This window comes from Scyliorhinus torazame, chromosome 9 (assembly GCF_047496885.1).
Source record: "Scyliorhinus torazame isolate Kashiwa2021f chromosome 9, sScyTor2.1, whole genome shotgun sequence".
In the NCBI taxonomy this organism is placed as follows: Eukaryota; Metazoa; Chordata; class Chondrichthyes; order Carcharhiniformes; family Scyliorhinidae; genus Scyliorhinus; species Scyliorhinus torazame.
Window position 1 is genome coordinate 238,447,913 of NC_092715.1, and position 14,757 is coordinate 238,462,669.

The following is a 14,757-nucleotide window of genomic DNA, read 5'->3' on the forward strand; positions in this document are numbered from 1 at the left end:
GTTTTATCTAGTTTTAGGTATACTCGCCTCTTTAAATGCAGTTTCTGTCTGAATCTATCTTTCTTTTCATAACTTCTCATCTTCCTCCAGCCGTCTAACTATCCAACTTTACATTTTCAGTAAAAGCTAAGATGAAATATTTAATTCTGCATTCTTGGAATCTTGGAGGCTGACCACCAATGTATTCACTATTTCTAACACCACTTCCTTAAGTACTCTGGGGTGGAGATCATCAGGCCCTGTGGATTTATTGGCCTTCAATTTCCCCAACACCATTTCCCTACTAATATTGCGTTCCTTCAGTTATCACGAGGAATATTTAGTTCCCAGTTTTACCCTGGTAGAAGTTATGAATGCCTTCAGTATGAATTTTGGATTCAGTTGATATTTTCATATTCTTCTTACTGTACTCGTCCTCTGTTTGAACAGGCTTGGTACTTACTTACTTTTGGTGAAGTTCATCCATCTGTAGATTATTTTCTCTGTCCCAGATCTCACCCTCAAGCTTTAAGAACCTGCTGCTGGATTCTCCATCGGTGGGATCCTCCGCTTCACTGGCAGCACACCCACACCTGTGGGTTTCCCGATGGCCTGGGGTGGCTACAGTGGGAAACCCCTTTGGCCGGCTGTGGGAATGGGGAATCCCGCTGCAGGTGGGAGTGCGCAGCCCCAGAAAATGTGGCTGGCAAAATGGAGAATGCTGTCCCACAAATTCTCTCTTCCATACCTGACAAATATCACAGTGATATATCTGATTTGCTTAGCGCTGTCTAACCTGGTGCACAGCATAAGACATAATTCTGAAATTTATTCCCAAAATCCTTGGGCGGGATCTCCGTCTCGCCGCATCCATTTTCTGATGTGCCACTACCGGCAGCGGGATCCTCCATCGCAGCAGCCAGCCATTACCAGGGTCTGCCATTGTGGGCACCCCCACGCCCTCAGAAAATCCGTGAGTGCGCTACCGGCGAAGTTGAGGATCCCGCCGACGGAGAATCCAGCCCCTCATCTTTTATCCAGCACAAATGTTTTTTGTGGAACCTTTATCCTGTTCTTCGCTTTGCTGTGCATCCGAGTGTGAACCAAAACTTAAGCCTTTCATTTCACTGTTCAGATTTCTCTTCAAGTCATTTTATTATATTTTCTCTGCTGCCTTAGACAGGCAGAGAGACAACGGGCTACTTTGGACCCCTGATAACAGCTGCAGAAAATACTATTTTCTCCCATGTTTCCCATAACCAATTGTCTTTTTCTTGATACTATCACTTTCTGTATGGGTACCAGATGCCACCCCGGATAGTTGAATGCAATGTAAAACATTTTGTGGTGACGTACTGAAATCTGTTGTAGGTTACTGTGTCCATAAAGGATAAGGTGTCAGAGAGCAGTCACATAATGTAGTCCCGTAAGGCTTAGCATCTTAAGAAATAGATGGAGAAAATTTAGGGTGGAGAAGATCACCAAGACTGATTAAAATCAGATGTGCATCTTTTATTGTTGTTCAAGAGGATGCGTGTGAATAATAACAATTTTATCAGTGAATTTTTTTCAGTTCTCACAAGTAAAATTGTCTCTCATCCTTGCATGAACAAAATATCACACTGCATGATATTGTGGGCAGCACGGTGAGCATTGTGGATAGCACAATTGCTTCACAGCTCCAGGGTCCCAGGTTCGATTCTGGCTTGGGTCACTGTCTGTGCGGAGTCTGCACATCCTCCCCGTGTGTACGTGGGTTCCTCTGGGTGCTCCGGTTTCCTCCCACAGTCCAAAGATGTGCAGGTTAGGTGGATTGGCCATGATAAAATTGCGCTTTGTGTCCAAAATTGCCCTTAGTGTTGGGTGGAGTTACTGGGTTATGGGGATAGGGTGGAGGTGTTGACCTTGGGTAGGGTGCTCTTTCCAAGAGCCGGTGCAGACTCGATGGGCCAAATGGCCTCCTTCTGCACTGTAAATTCTATGATAAAAATTCTTATGATATTGCTTCATGTTGGTCACTGGGTTCCAGAACTGGCCGGTGCTGTTCCTGAATGGCAAACAATTATTTGCATTATGAAAAAGATATTACCAAAATGCAAATGTTTTTTAATTAGTCAAACTCCTTGCATTAAGTTCCTCCAGAACTGTGTGTATACTCCAACAATTAAGAATTATTTATCATGGCGCCGAGGTCCCAGGTTAGCTCCTGGCTCTGGGTCACTGCCCGTATAGAGTTTGCCCATTCTCCCCGTGTTTGCGTGGATTTTGCCCTCCACAACCTAAAGATGTGCAGGGTAGGTGGTTTGGCCACGCTAAATTGCCCCTTAATTAGAAAAAATGAATTGGGTACATTAAATTTATTTTTAAAAAGTATTATTTAATGCCTTGCTCACGATTTCAAGAAAATTCATAATGGGCAGAATATTGTTGGATGGTGGGCATTCCTGCCCCACTTCCTGAAGAGTCCATGACAGCAGCCTGACAGCCATTTAATTCCCCAAGGGCAGGTAATTGGCTGGCGGTGGAACTTCTATCCGAGTCTCACCTCGGAAAGGGAACACCCACCAGGCAGAGAGCTTATAGCAGGATGCCCAATGTGGATAGAGGGACCTTGAGGGCAGCAACCCCCTGTTCTGCCCTAGGCCCAAGCAGGTTGGCTGTTGGATATTCCCCTGCCCCGAAAGCCTTCCCATCAGACTCAAAAGTGAGGCTGGGCAGGAAGAGGCCCTTAAGGGCGTCAATTGAGGATGGTGGGCGGGAAGCCCTAGGCCACGTAAAATGAGATAGCTTGCCGTCCCTCAGAAGTGCAGCAGGAAGGCCATCCGAGGAAGTTTATGGGCACCATCTCCTTCAGTATCAATAGTGGCGGACTGTAAAATTCTGCCCAACGTTAAGGCAGGGGTTGACACATCCATTCTCGGTGGCATATGCAGCTATTTTAGTTTCTCCATAAAGATTGCTGCCACTTTTATTTAATGCATCACTCTTGATTGTAAACCAGCCATAAACGCCGTTTCCATGGTTTTCCAACTTCATTTATTTAACTGTGACTGAATCACAACATATCATGCAAAATGAATTGCTTGACAGGTGCGTGATTTGCCAGCGCTGTGACTCAGAGCAATCACAGTGAGTTATGAAAATATGTGGTACGAAATTCTCAAGATTTACAGTACACACCAATGAGGACAAGAGTCGTACCCTTACTTCTTGATGGACTCACTGCAACATTACTTCCTACATTCCCTAAAGTCCACCAGACAGTTTGAAGCCACTTTCATTCATTCTGAAGGACTTAATATACTTGTAATTTAAGATTTTATTTCAAGATGAGGATGCACAGGTGACATATTCATCATTCATTCTGGATAGGGCATCAAAAATAATTGGTGGGATTCTGGGAACTGGTGGGAATTGAGTTCTCACAGTCAAGTGTCTTGACTGTGGGAACTCAATAATTTTCTCATATAATGAATTAACCATTGTATTCCAGTGTATTCAGCACTGAGAACGTTTTGTTCTTTGTCTAATCAACTAATCAATGTTTAACGTCTCCTCCAAGCTATGAGACATATCACAATGTGAGAAAACATATCCAATACATTTTCTCAGACTGTGCATGCAGACGCTAAGTTAGTTTTGATAGGCACCAGTGAACCTTAAGTAATGTCCAACGTTTAATTAACAGGTTATCCTCTAATTAACAGACATTCATTTGAACAAACCAGGAGGTCTCAGCTGAGAATTAGAAGCCAATGAAAATAAATGAGGGGTTAAAACACAGATAAGAATTATCTTACAAGTAGGACCTCGTGGTCGAGGTTCTTTGTTCCTGAATTATTAAGTCATCTATCTGTTTGTTTGTGTTCAAGTGATTTTATTTTGTGCTTAATGCTTTTGCCATGTGCTTGGCCTTTTTATGTATTGTTTAATATTTTGTTTCTAACTTTTTAGTCAGTTCTTATTCAAGTGCATACCAGTGAATAATTAACAATAAAGTCATATTTTTGACACCTCCCATCAACCGGACTACCAATTCTTATTGTAAGATAAAATAAGAGTTCTAACAGTCCTCTAGTCTTCACCCCTCACATCCTGTCACCATCCTATCCATGTCCATGGCCTTCATACACTATATGCTAATTCAATGCCAACACTTACTCCTTTACACCCCATGAGTTCTCACACTCTTCATGCCAATTCAATCCCAGCTTAAACCCTCCATCCACACACCCCACACATTCTCCTCATTATCCCCATTCTAATTCTGCAGCTACACGCTCAGCATGGCGATGAGATAAAATAAAATCTCAAGTGGTTAATTTCTTACAAAGGCATTCTTCCCCCAATCCTTTGCGTTAATTAAAATGTAAACTCAAAACCACCCACTGAAACCATTGTCGCTTTTGAAACTCAACCATGTATTCATAATAAGGGAATGGTCAACTTTGTTGAAACTGCTCAATTAGATCCTACACCAGCTGACCTGTCAATCAAAACAGTGTAAAAGCAAGTGTTTTCTTACAGTTCAAAGAATAGTGGTTGAAAAATGATCTTGTCAGTTAAACAGATCTTATCCACCCATCAAGAGTGTTTATGTCTTTATAAATTTGTGACAATACACTGCAGGTTAAGGCCTTTTCAGCAGCCAACATTATGCTGTTTTTAACTCAGCGCTATGTTCAATTGACCCTATTGAGTTTGGATTTCCCTCATGTGTGATTCACAATCCACCCCCTTTCCCTGATTGGCAGAAATTGCATCAGTCAGAAATGGGGGCAAGACTTCTGTTTGGGTCCCACCTGCCTTTTTCAAAAGACTTCCTGACTCTGTACAGTTCTGGTCAACATTTTTAAAAAAGGATATAAAGGCACTGAAGAGGGTGCAAAGATGATTTACAAGGATAATGCCAGAAATGTGCAAGCATACATATCAGGGGAAAATTGGCAGGCTGTGTCTCTTCTCTATGAAAAAAGGAAAGCCAGCAGCACAACCATGGAGGTTGGACACATTCTCTCTCTCCCTCAGCAGCCAAGATATCGGTTCCACAATTTTAAAAGCACAAGTGAACCGCGCCATCGGGAACACGGCCCATCGGAGGCGGATAATCGCGGAGGCCCCGGAGAATACCGCGTCAGGCCCACTGATGACCTGTATAGATGTTTACTGTACATGCGTTCCAGACTGCTTTGACTTTGCTGTCGAGGTGACGGAGAATTGCGATTTGGCGTCAAATCGGTGCCTGCCGCTATTTTGGCATCGGAACCTATTCTCCGCCCAATCGCGTTTCCCTATTTTGGTGTCAGCCAACAGATAATACTGCCCACAGATTTAGACTGACATGAGAAAAGATGAAAAGTCAACATGTGTGCACGTGAAGATGGTCACATTCCGGTTAGTGATAATATTAAATCAACATCAATGATTTTTATTTGCCATGTGATATGTACTTGTCACCAGGTGTTTGGGAATCCCCCGTCTCTCCATCGCCAAAGGCCATGCACCCTGTCATCCTGCTCTTCTTCAAGACTTTGTCTTCTGCTGCGATCAGAGTGAATATCACTGGAGGATCACCCCTAGTTCTCAGCCTCTCCCTGGAATTCTACATCCTCGTCTGAAAGGAGAGAAAGCAGACAGTCATCCATGTGAAAACCATATTGTGATGAGAAGGTGTCACTATGACATTTTTGGAGGGTATCTGTGAGGGACAGGTGAGTGATAGCAATGAGGTTGAGTATCACCATTGACTAGGGGTGTGAAGAGGTGCCGTGGGAGAGAACATAGCTGCAATGTGTGTTGACCTCAGGACTGCTATGCAAGAAAATGCGAAGAGTGCAGAGTGTGGGGGCTGGCATTTGAAAGTGCTATGCCACTCACCTCTCCTGGCATTATTGGTCACGGAATCCAATTTCTACAAACCACATGTGATGTTCACATTGTCTACAACTTCTGACCATCCCTGCTTGTTCTGTGAAGCTGGTCTCTTTCAGTGTAAAATTTTCTTCTTTATATAGTACGTTACTCTTCAGATTTTGTGGATCCCAAATTCTTCTTGCAGAACTGCCTTGTTAATTTGAATATTCATAGCTGCTGTTTTATAAAATCATCAGTAAGAGGACAAGAGTCAGTGTACTCATGGAATAAATATATTTGTGGACGAAAATATATTTTCAGGCAGAATTCACTAATCCTGGGAACCCAGCAAATCCGTTACCAGGATTAGCTGACTGCTCAGGTTGAATGGTCCTTCGCAGGGTCATGCATGGCACAAGCTCCCTGAACAGTTCTATCCTCATGACATTTACTCCCATCTTCTACGATGTCATCTATAATGCCTTGCTTTCTTAGGAACCTATGTCCCTCGTAAAGAAGGATTTTGTTACCCATTTCGGCATGAGTGGGCAGCAAGGTCTGTACTGGTCTGGTATCTGACACTGGTGACTTGCCAGGATCTGCTTGAATGGATGTCCACGAGAAGAACCATGCTTAATGGATGTCCTCGAGATGAACCAAGTTGTGTGTAGATCAGTCTCTAAGAGATGGCGTGACCTGTCTCCAAGGTTGAGGCACAAATGGGAGGACAACTTTGGGGATGCTGGGGCTTACGCCTGATGCATTCATAGCACTGTCGCACTTGAGCTTTCTGCCTTCTCAAAAGCTGCCTCTTTTCTTCCAAAAGTAAGAACAATAATTGGAATCTTTAAAGAAATCCCAATTGCTTGAAGGGAAACAAGAAAGGTAGTTGAAAATAACTGAGGCAATCCAAAACATCATCAAGCAAATGGATCATAACTGCCTTTTTAGGTCAAGGACAGTCCCATGCTCCTATTTAGAAGCAACAAGAATACAGGCACCGATGAAACTACAGATCGTGCAATATACAAGGCCACAAAATAAAAAGCCTACCATGCTGAAAAATTGTATTTATCTTTAAGAGGCCTAATTCCATATTCCACACAGCACCATTCGCATTGTACACCAGGGATGGGGTGGCTGGAATGTTGCAAATGCTGACAAATTAGATATTTAAATAATATTTGTGGCTTTAATGAGGTAATCCTCAGCTTCAAAAATGCCAGCAGCACTCCTGGTCACAAACTGTCATCCACTGTACCAACAGCAACAACAACCTGTAATTGTCTAGCACCTGTAATGTAGCAAAATGTTCCAAGGCTCTGCACAAGAATGTTATCAAATTAAATTCTACACAGAGGCATGTAAGCAGCTATTAGAGTAGATGACCAACAGGTTGACCAAAGAGGTAAATTTTAGTCAGCATGTTAGAAGAGGCTGGCGAGGTAGAGAGAGACAGAAGGGTTTAGGTAGGGATTTTTAGAGATTAGAGTCTTGACAACTGAAGACACAGCCACCCGTGCCAGAGTGATTAAAATTAGAGGTTCACAAGAGACTAAAATTGGTGGGGAATTGTAAGGCAGTGGACATTGCAACAGAATAGGAGGCATGAGGACATGCATTTGAAAAAAATGAGGAGAATTTGAAAACTGAGGCATTGCTTAATTGGGAACTTGTGCAAATCAATGAGCATCGGGTGATAGGTGAACAGGATTTATTATAATTTGTAAAAACTCTTACAACACCAGGTTAAAGTCCAACAGGTTTATTTGGAATCACTAGCTTTCGGAGCATAGCTCCTTCATCCGGTGAGTCTCACCTAATGAAGGAGCTGCGCTCCAAAAGCTAGTGATTCCAAATAAACCTGTTGGACTTTAACCTGGTGTTGTAAGACTTCTTCCTGCGCCATCCCCAGTTCAATATCGGCATCTTCATATCATTGTTAAAATTAGGTTACAGGTTGTGGAGTTTTTATTGAGCTTAATTGTGTGGAGGAGGAAAGATAGGAGGCTGGCTCAGAATGTACTCCAATAGCCAAGTCTAGAGGCAATAAAGGAATGGATGAACATTTCAACAGCAGATGAGCTGACGTGAGACAAATTTGAGGGATGTTGTGGACGTGGATGACAGTTTGGGCACATGGTCAGAGATTCGTCTCACGGCCAAATACAGTAACAAGGTTGCGAACAATCTTGTTAAACACCAGACAGTTGCTGGGGCGAGGGAAGGAATCGGTGACTAGAGAACAGAGTTTGGAATGGGGACTGAAGCCAGTAGCTTTGATTTTCCCAGTAGTTAGATGGAGAAAATTTCTGCTCACATGTACAGGGCCAAGAGAGGTGGTGATGAGGCAGAATGTGGCATCTTCACGAATCAGCTAAATAAAAGTTTGTCTTTCCAATCACAAAATTGATCCAGTTGAATCATAACAGAGTACATAGCATATGCTATTGTTTTCTGGAAGGGATCTTTATTATTAATACATAATGGTAGAGTTACAATGGAAGGAAAATAAATAAGCAAATGGTACACTTAAAACCTCCCTTGATCTCATGCTGTAATTTTACTTCTGGATTCTACTGAACCATAACTCCTGCTGAATTGTTGATTTATGGTGTCTCCAAAATGTTAACTCTCTTCTTGAGCTGGAGGGGAAGCAATTATATTCTTTTGAATTGTTGAGTTATCCATAGCAACAACTCACCTCCTGTGTGGAAATAAAATATCAATGCAGTGTAGTACTTGTCTAGTTTGAAAGTGAATCAGAGCTGTTTCAAACCCTTGCCTATCAATCAATTTTGTGCAAAATCATAAGTTGAAGATCACCAAATGTAAGCGAACAACATAAAGAAGGCATTTGGTTGGTGAGGAATCAATTTTGTCCACATGCTTATCAACCCCGTACTTGGAAAGCATTCACAGCTTTGCAAAGCCTGTCAATTTAACAGCATTTTAAAAAGAAGCTTTGTTAATAGGGGTTCCCGAGGTTAAAATGCATTCAGTTCAGAAAAATGTTGATCATTATCTTGGGGTGTTCTTACCTATCTCAAAACATTGTCAGCGCGGGTGCATGTGGATCGGATCCCAGCACATTATACGTGAAAATCATTTTTCTGAACCACAGGCTCAATCAACTGGGAAGTGTAAAGTAATGTGGGATCTTCTGACGTAAGTTAACAACAGCATTTGGTTGTCAAGAGTTTTTTTTTCTTAAGTGATTGATTGATTGATTTGATTTATTATCACGTGTACCGAGGTACAGTGAAAAGTATTATTCTGCGTGCAGTCCAGACAGATCGTTTCATACATGAAAAACAAACCACAAGACATAATAATAATAATCTTTATTGTCACAAGTAGGCTTACATTAACACTGCAATGAAGTTACTGTGAAAAGCCCCGAGTGGCCACATTCCGGCGCCTGTTCGGGTACACCGACACCGGACAGTAGTCGTTGAGGCACGTTGCCTGGTTCTTCTTTGCCACTGTGTGTAGTCTTCTTGAAGCAGATCAGAACCGCGGGACAGAGTAGGGAGAGGTTGAAGATGTCCACGAGCACACCTGACTTCAATGGCTCCAGAAAGACTAAAGGTTTACAGATATGTACTTCTCCAAATCAGAAATACACAAAAAGCATCAACATTTTCTTTCCCCAAGAGGGTTTCTTATTCATTATATGGAATCAAATGTAGCCTGATTGTCATTGAATAAATGTTTTCCCAGATCTTGGTTCCTGAGTTATTTGATTACATGAAAGATTCACATGCTCTATGAACAATGGAATTGTCCAGTAAAGCAGACAGTAACTCCCTGCATTGTGGACGTTCCCAGTGGAATATTTTACCATATTAGAGTTGAGGGAGACTATAAATGCTCAGGAGGCCGAGAAGGTAAATCAAAAAGAAGTTTAATTTGACAAAAAAGTAAAGGCTGCAGCAAGTGGGGTCTTGTGAAGGTTAATCCGTGGACATAATACTTTCCTAAGTTAGTTAGAAATAATTAACCTGGGCAGCACGGTGGCACGGTGGTTAGCATTGCTGCCTCATGGCGCCGAGGTCCCAGGTTCGATCCCGGCTCTGGGTCACTGTCCGTGGGGAGTTTGCACATTCTCCCCTTGTTTGCGTGGGTTTCGCCCCCACAACCCAAAGATGTGCAGGGTAGGTGGATTGGCCACACTAAATTGTCCCTTAACTGGAAAAAATGAATTGGGTATTCTAAATTTATTTAAAAAAAGAAATAATTAACCTTTCTATCGGGAGGATTTGGGTTTACTGTGAAGACATGAGGTCGATGGACCATTTTCTGCATGCTGATGACCCACACTGGGAACATGCAGTCACCCTCATCATGGTGACTCCTTATGCTTTTCCCTTCCCTGAAGGACACTTAACACAATTAAATGAACAGTTGTTTGAGTGAGCAAAGTGCCAGAATGGAGATAATCGTCATATGTTTTTGGTGTTCAAAATAGTATTTGTGCTTGTTGGTTTGGTTAGCTGTTCTCTCAGACTAACTTTGATCAGGGACTACATAAAATGCTGTGTGACTTGTTTCCAACACCACCAGAATGACCAACTGCCTTTCCAAGGAAAGAACAGAGTTCTCCACACAAGATTGCAAGAAGGTTTACTTTTAACAAATGATCCTGCTTTCAGCTAGTGGCTAGTTTGGATCCTTAAGATTCCTTGTCTCCCCTCAAACATTGCTCTCAGCTTGGATTTTATTCTTACTTGGTGTTCAATCTCACTAGAATGTCAACCAGTATGGCTGAGGACAAAACTGAGCCTCCAACTGGGGTGCTTAAGAGAGACATACCCCTTCAGGGAGAGAATAACTCAAAGCCACCTTCAGCGCTAAAATGAAAATAAAATCAAAACCACAGTCTCACAGAGTAAGGAACATTACAAAGGAAAACCTGACCAATCAGCATAATCCATTGATAAGGCCCAAAAATCTGAAGCAGTCTCTTGGCCGACAGCCAAGTCCATCAGAATGTGCAATCATTAATGTTATAGCAACAGCACAGCTTGCCGGGAGGTTCTTTTTAAAAAAAATTAAAGGTGATATCCATCTTAAAGGCATACATGGATTTTTGTCCAGGTACAAAAACTATAACAGCCAAAACAAAAGAAAATAAAAAGGGACAAACAGGGATTAACAGGAGAATCCTTACAGAGCATCATGCCTCACTGCAACTGTGGAGCAACTATCATTTAATCTGAAATAGACGTCGACATTTTCGGTTCATGAACAAAATTTGGACCATAATGCAAATGAAAATGCAGATGGCTACAACAGTGCAGGGTGTGGGTCCTGACTGTGGAATTGTGCATTGTACCTTCAAAATGATGAATTACACACCCAAGGAGTACTCTCAATGCTTATTTATAAATTAATAATTTTATTTGTTTTTGTGGAGTTCTGAGGCAGGACATCTGTCCAAGTGAGGGGCAGCTGTACTGCCTCCAACCTCCTAACACTCCTCAGGGCATTAAATGGCCTCAGTGCTGCCATGGTTGGCAGGGATGCCTTATAAGCTGCGTCTTCAGCTGTTGGGATGGGAAGCCTTGTCACCTGACAAGGCCTTCCCATGATTAAAAAAAATATTTTAAATCATATTCCTTGATCTATTTAAAAGTAATAATTTAGTGAATTTTGATTGCGGCAGCTAAAATAGGCTCATCACAAAAAATAAGCATTTTGAATCAACGCCAATTCTCCACCTGCAAATAATTTACTTTTAAATGATTGAGAATGATGAAAAATATGTAAAAAATATATATTTTCTGATTAGATTTGTGTACAGTAGTCAGATCCTTAGCAATAACAAAAACCCAAAATCTTTCAAATCATACCCATTGATGTCCGTTTCTAATTCTTTGATGGGATGTGGGCCTCGCTGCCTCGGCAAACATTTATGATCTTTACGAAGGTGGCGATGCACCTACATCTTGAACTGCTGCCATTTATGTGGTGTAGGCACCCTCATCAAGATCCTCTTTGTGAATGTGCACTCATGTCTGAGGGGGAGAAACTGTCATCTGTACTCCTCCAGGATATGCTTCACCTGCAAGGGTTGGCCTGGGGATGCCATGTCCAGTGAGAGGTTAGGCCAAAGGCTTTCCACTGGCTTGAAGGGAAACCATTCAAGGGAACCAAAATATGAATTGTCAAATCGATCTGTTGACAGATAAAAAGAGGAATAGAGAATGCAAGCTGCCAACCATACTGCCCCGTTTAAAGCTGTAATTTGAATGAGGAGAAGAAGGGCCCATGATTTGGCACAGGCCCTCGAGGAGCAGGACCTGAGCAGCAAAATGGAGCAGGGTCCCAAGAAGTCCAGGATGCCTCTGAAAAGGGGCAAATTTAATGACGACCAGTGGTCCAACCATGAGTACATAGAAGACATCTTATATAGAGATGAGCAAAAGACAATGCTAGTGGTGCCTTCTCTCCTCCTGTGCAGGCACAAACTCTCTCCTCTTCTGCCACCTGTGCGGCCTGTTCCTTTTTTTGACATGAGGCCGATTTCTCAGGGGCCACCTCCAGTCTTGGCATGCTCTCCCTTGTTGTGAGCTATCTTGTCCTGCAGAAGGGCAGGTGGATTAATTGTGATCCCAATCAATCAATGAACAGTTCATAGCATGTAATAGGCATGAAGTCGGTAAACATAACTGATGTAAATACAACTCAAGCAAGTTTGGGTTTATTACACTTCAAAGATAGTATGTGCTTATTCAATAAATTGGGAAGATGATGGGGCACTTGAACAATGGATTTCCTATTGTTAGGCTTGTAGTAGAATCTGGGCATCTCTCATAATTTCCATAAGAAGCTAAAAGCAAGTAATTCTGGGATGGAGGATCATAAACCTTCATTAAATTAGCAATTATTCAGTTACAGAATCAAAGAGTTGTGCTAAAGATAAACTAATTAATTTAGGTTTATGTTTGGGAACATCCCAAAGACTACCATATTGTCTCAGAGATGGACTATGGGGCTAAAATATTATTTTGATTAATTGAGTGTTTATCACAGAAAATAGGTGCAGTTTTGCTTTGGTGTAGAATTACATCTTTTTCATTTAGGAGAGGCAACAGGAGATGATTGTTAGTCAGGCCTAATTATCAAGTAGATATAATATTCATTGTATTATTGACTGCATGGATTGTGGCTGGGCCACAAGCACAGTTTGGATTTTGTGAGGGGAAATAAGCTGCCTGATTTGCCTAGTTTGAATCTGGAGTGTGGAAACGACAGTGGTCCTCACAGAGCTTTGTGGCAGAAAGTAGTCAGCAAAGTTTGCTTGGAAGGCAATGAGAAGGCTGTTGTATATCTGCTGGCATCCATTACATACTGAGGGATCCACAGTTGTGAGGCATTGAATACAAGTTGGAGGGTCACTGAGGAAAAATGCGAATGGAAATCTCCTTGTAAAATAATACCTCAGGGAATGGCTGGGACACTGAGGAGAATTAAAGTGAATTCTGGAGTGCTGTGGCATACTTCATAGTTAAAAAAAAAAGTGAATGAACTTTAAAATTGTTGTATTATATAAGGTAATGCTGAGGGGGTGATTATAAAGTTGAGCAGAGTTTGTAACATACAAAATCATAAACCATCGTGTTTGCTTTGTTTAATTCTTCATACATACAATAACGTTTTTTTTAAGCATGGAATCTTGTGGTGCAGTCATATCAGTTAATTTCTGGTTGTTTGTGCTTCTCTTTAAACATTAATGGTCCTTAACAGGTTTGTGGTAGTATCACTGGGAAATTTGAATATTGTTCACCTGATGCCCAAGACTGAATTTTTCTACCCTTTCACAACACCAAAATTGCTTTTCCACGTGTGTTGCTAAATTTCCATTCATACCGAGGCTATTATGAGATACCGTCTTTCTGGAAATCAATTCATTTTAAATGTCGCATTTCCTTTTTCTATCTAGTTAGTCACTTTTTCAAAAGAGGGGAAGGGCATCAGACTAGCAACCTTACAGGATTCGCAATCCAGAGACTTGGACAATGCTCCTTAAAGAACATCTGTAACATCTACTACATAGAAGGACAAGGGCAGCAACTACACAAGAGCATGACCACCTGGAAGTATCCATCCAAGCCACTCACCTCCTGTCTTTGAAATTTAGCACCGTTCCTTCACTGTCGCTGGGTCAAAAGCCTGGATCTCCACCCCAAACTGAACTGTGTGTGCTCCTAAAGGACACAGATGGCAGTGGTTCAAGAAGGATGCTCACAGTCACTCACTCAAGTAAAAGTAGTGATGGACAATAAATGCTGACATTGCCTGTGGCTTCCACATCCCTTTGAAAAAAAGAATAAATATGGCATACAATTTCATTCTGCCTGTCTGATTATTCTGCGTTCCTCTCAATGTTTATATCATTTCATGTCAAATTATGAATTTCAAGGTCCAGAACATGACAGCAGGAGGAGCATACTCACCATGATGCAGAAGTGTACCAGCTGTCATATTGGTAAAAGCCAAAAAACAGTTCCTCCCAACCTCACTGTCAAAGAACACTGGCAACCTCGACCATTCTCTGCCCTCCAGATCAATGCCACTGAGCCCTCCCATTGCTACTGCTAACAAGATTCCACTTCCTGTTCCCCCCTCACCCTCACCCCACACCAGTCACTGCTCTTCTGAATTTGTTGCCTACCTTTCCCGTTGTGCTTTACCCATGCTATTTCTGACCGTCGATTTCTGGCTTGATGACCATGTGTCTCAATGTCAGTTATACCTTGGACCTCACCATTTAGATCAGCATTGGGTACTTGCACCCCTGAATTTCTAGGCTTAAGAGTTATTTAGTAATTGACACTAATCTGAGCTATCTCTCATATATATGGAACTTTGCAAATTGGCATTTGCTTATACAGCGATTATCTAAGTTAAAAACTACGT

General features: G+C 41.9%; 1 protein-coding gene across 24 annotated transcripts in view; it reads left to right on the forward strand.

The window, feature by feature from the left end:
• Window positions 1-14,757, forward strand: part of LOC140429768 (receptor-type tyrosine-protein phosphatase delta-like) — a 3,491,723-nt gene that overhangs the window by 848,699 nt on the left and 2,628,267 nt on the right. The gene's annotated exons all lie outside the window — the stretch shown is intronic.